Genomic DNA, 5,054 nt, shown 5'->3' on the forward strand with positions numbered 1-5,054 from the left:
GATGTTGTTACTGTTGTTTTTGCTGTAGTTGTAGCTAAATTGGCAGGTTTCGTAATAGTAGTAGTGGTGGTGCTGCTGATAGTAGCATTAGTAGTAGGAGTAGTAGTGGAAGTAGTGGTGGTGGTAGTAGTAGTAGTAGTAGTAGTAGTAGTAGTTATTGTTGTAGTTGTGGTTGCTGAAGTTGTTACTGTTTTAATTGTTGCTACTGTTTGTCGTCAATGTTTTATTTCTGACCGTAGAAGCAGTTCTTGTTGCTCTTATTGTTATTGGCGCTACTGCAGTTGTTGTTGTTGTTGATGTTGTTGCTGCCACTGCTGCTGTTGTTTTGGCTGTTGTTTCTGATGTTGTTATTTAAATGCTAACTTCCACACATGCTTTTATATAAATGAAAAGTCATTTGCGATTAAAAATAAAAGGTGAGAATTTTCTCGAATATGTCCTTCCATAGATTATGCATTCCTAAATATTGATTTCAAATTTTGGCACAAGTCCAGCAATTACAGGGAGGCAGGAGAAGGGAGGTGGGTAAGTCGGATACATCGACCCCAATGCACAAGTGATACTTATTTTATCGACCTTGAAAGGACGAAAAGCAAGGTCGGCCTCGGTAGAATTTGAACTCAGAACGTTAAAACGGAGGAAATTCCACTAAGCATTTTACTCGGCGTATTAACTATTCTGTTGGCCCACCTGCTTATGTATTCCTTAATATTGCAGCCAAGTTTGGAAGCAGTAACCAATGCAGAAGTCACTGGAAAGAAAAAAAAAACTTTTTTTTGAGCTTTTATATAACTCAGAAAATTAGATAGTTACCATTTTTAAATCTCACAACGTGAGATATTCAGCAACAGTACTTTGTAGTAAAGATTGTTTGCCAACATAACATGGCAGTCCTGGTTTAGGACGAATGTTGCTGTAATTTAGCCCCAGAAGACATCGTCTCCAGCTGGCTATACGACACGATCTGTGTCCTTATATTTTCGAACAAGGGAATCTAGCACCCCAACTCAGCTAAAAGCAATATCTGTGTATCAGCACAATTATTCTGTGTTGGTGAAGGGAAATAACCCGGAAATCGCGATACACAGATATTGCTTTGAGCTGAGTGGGGGTGCTAAATTCCCTTGTTCGAAAATATAAGGACACAGATCGTATTGTATAGCCAGCTGGAAACGATGTCTCCTGGGGCTAAATTACAGCAACAGTCGTCCTAAGCCAGGACTGCCATGTTATGTTGGCAAACAATCTTTACTAAAACTCAGAAAATGTTTAATTTTTGATATTGAGGAATCATAACAATAAACTATCCTACATTTTGTAAAATTTCTACATAAAAAGTAAAATAATCTTTGGTGCTTCTCTCAGTGGGTCTATTTATGTACAACTTACACGTATAATAGTTCAAAACTTTGCACCTTTGTACTCCTTGACATTGTCAGTACGATCAGAGCATAACAGAAAAAAAAAGCATGAACTTTTCAAAGCATATGTCCTTTCAAGAAGAGTTTCTTCACTCACTTTTGAAAATTGCTGTTTTGCTTTATGAAGTTTTGCAGGTGTGGCTGTGTGGTAAGAAGCTTGCTTCCCAACCGGGTTCAGTCCCACTGCATGGCACTTTGGGCAAGTGTCCTCTACTGTTGCCTCGGGCCAACCAAAGCCTTGTGAGTGGATCTGGTAGGCGGAAACTGAAAGAACACCGTCGTATATCTATCTATCTATCTATCTATCTATCTATCACAATGTGTGGATGTGTCTGTCTTTGAATCTGTGTTAGTCCCTCACCACTGCTTGACAACTGCTGTTAGTTTGTTAACGTCTCCGTAACATCAGTGGTTCAGCAAAAGAATATGTATCAGACTTGTAAGAAAATGAGATCTGGGGTCGATTCATTTGACTAAAAGTTCTCCAAGGCGGTGCCCCAGGATGGCCGCAGTCTAATGACTGTTGCAGATAAAAAAAAATAAAAGATATTCCTGCTTGACTAGTTTCTGATAATTAATAGCCCCACCTTTCAGGAAGATACAACAGTCACATATCTTGATTTCAAAAATGGCTTCGTTCAACAGCTAGAATCTTCTGGATTATTTTGGTTTAGAATTTGTATATAATTAATTTTTTTTTTTTTGCGAGGAAGGGTTTGACTGATTAAAAAAGATTGGACATTTAAAAAAAAATCTATAAAATCCAAGCATTCAACCGGTGTGCTCAGATTTTCTGCATAATGACAATAGCAGACAAGAAATTGATGGAGTATAGTTATCTTCAATAATATTTGTATATAATAGAGGATGGCGTTCGAAAAAGTAGCCCGGATTCCGTAGCATAGTGTAAGTACAGAAATAAATCTACACATACGAAAAAGCACCCATCCTTTCACTTGTAAGTGTCTTTGTGTTATTTCGGCCGAAAAGTAAGCTTTTAATTGCTGTACACATGTGAAATGATATGGCTTGAACTTTAGACTTTTCAATACCTGTTGGCATGACCTCCTGCATATGTGTGACTGCTGCACCAATTTACGTATTAACTTCTTTGAACATCGAGTAATTATTTGGCCAACGTCCTAAACAACGTCCGGCGGAGGCGTTGTGCACCGACCCCATAGCGCACCACTTCTTCACTAACGTTTGTATCGTTCTCTTTACCAGGAAGCCTTTATCCAAAAACTTGACTTCAAAAAGTCACCTGTTTGCTGAATAGAACCCTTTCTCATATACGCTTCCACAATCTCCACTCTTTCCACTAATGAGTAAGCCATCTTGGAGAAAAGGCTAGAGATGTTCAATCAAAGCAATCTTACAATCAGCTAACGTGATGAGGATGCGGTGAGGATAACGTAGCCAACAGTCGACTAGTGTGCCATCTTTGTTCAACAGTTACAAACGGTAGAGATGACACAATGGTACTTACAAATGGTACTTGGGTGTTCTTTCGCATGTGTAAATAAATTTCTGTATTTACAATGATACGGAACTCGTATATTGAAACAAAGCATTACTATTGACAATATCACTATTTTCAAATATAAGAAAACATAGACTTAAAATTGAAGTGTTATGAAAGATGATAACAACACTGAGATAACATTAAATGTATAAATAATAATGAAAAAGACACTGAAACTTTATCTTAGAAATACTGAAGTAGTTTTGATATTTCGAGTAAAAACTCTTTTACAATCGCTTTAAATAGCATGAGATATATAGAGAGATTCATCAATGTTTAAACCAAACAGCGGCGCTCTTATATAACAGGTTTATTAAGGAATATAAATCCAGTTAATAATTTGAAGCATAATTGTGCCTTATTGGCAAAATTGATTTTCGAATATATTGCTACCTAATTAACATATTTAAATGGACATTGAACTGGTTGCTTTTGTAAGTAAAGACGACTTTATACAAAATGCCATTGCACTGTTTGATCCGTGTACCATTTACAAAACTTGCATTTCATTTACGAATGTTAAATGAAAAAAAAAACACAAAGAAAACAAATAAGCTTATTTCGACTTGCCAATACATGATGAAATTCTTCCGTGAGAATTTCAAAGATATGCATTAGGAGATTGCTGTTGAACATGCATCTCCTGATGTATGTCAGCAATCGTCAATCTACAGCAGTTTCATTATTTGCAGTTATTACCTATTATGTATAGCCAACCGAACGAACGAATCTGCAGTTTGAAAAGCTATCTCTGTTTTACTTAACGTAAATTAACGCACGCACAACACTCGGATTGAGTGAGTGTGTCTGTGTATGTGTGTTAATAAAAGACAACTGTAAATTATTAACAGCGGCATTAAAGGAGCCAAGAACATTCAGAATATCGTAGGATGATCGACTGCCTACCACCACCTCCACCATTCACCCCCACTGTATGTCATCAATTGTCCGGCAAATGACTTAGTATTTCCATCAGGAAGGAATTGTTAAATGTTTGACTGGTGAGGGCGAATGGCTTGTTGTTAACCTTTCTGAAAAGAGAGAGAAAAAAAAATGAGAGGAAAAAAAAAAAAGAAATAAAAAAGTTAAGTAGAAATGGAGATAAAGAGATGAACGAAATAAAAACTACAAAAGTAATAGATTATAGTTATAAATGACGAATAAATGTGAAGTGTTATTTTACAATATTGTTGAGTCTAGTTCATAAAACAGACCGAAACATATTCACTAATAAAACGCGGAACAGTTCTGGACAATTAAAATCTTTCAGGAACATAAGAACAAAAAGTATAACAAGAATAACAAGAACTACATTTAACTGCAGTAACACCAACAGTAACAGCAATAACAACGACAATAGCAATAACCTTAACGTGGCTAACTAAAAAGAAACAACAAAGGCAGAAGACATCAATAAAGCCAAAAAGAATACAAGAAAAAAAGAAAAGAAGGGAGATAAATTGAAGAGTGATAATAGAATTACTCAGCTACACAGAAGACCCGTTAAATACCATACCTCTTTGATTTTTTATTAACGCATTTATATATTCTCGTTTATTTTGTGGAGTGAGAGGACGGCAGCGACGGGTTTCGGCTTGGTGCTGATGGATTATCATTGAAACACATTAAATACATTATGCTTCTTTTTTCTATTTTTGCTAACGTTACGTTCTGAGTTCAAATCACGCCACGTTTGATTTTGTTTATTACACTTATTGGCTATAACTATCATGGAATGTACAGGAAATTGTGCATATATTAGACATATATATATTGGTTTCAAATTTTTGCACAAGGCGTGCTATTTTGGGGGTGGGGTAAGTCGATTACATCGACCCCTGTGCTCAATTAGTACTTTATTTTCTCGACCCCGAAAGGGTTGATAGGCAAAGCCAACCACGGGTGAATTTGAGATCCGAACGTAAAGACGGACGAAATGCCGCTAAGCATTTTGCCCGGTGAGTTAACGTTTCTTCCAGTTCAGCGCCTTATATATTATTATATTTGACATCTATTGATCTCACGTTTTGGTACAAGGTCAGCAATTTCTAGGGAGGGTGTAAGTCGAGTACATTAATCCCAGTGCTCAACTGGCACTCTTTTTATGG

Source organism: Octopus bimaculoides, chromosome 19 (genome assembly GCF_001194135.2).
Source record: "Octopus bimaculoides isolate UCB-OBI-ISO-001 chromosome 19, ASM119413v2, whole genome shotgun sequence".
Classification (NCBI taxonomy): Eukaryota; Metazoa; Mollusca; class Cephalopoda; order Octopoda; family Octopodidae; genus Octopus; species Octopus bimaculoides.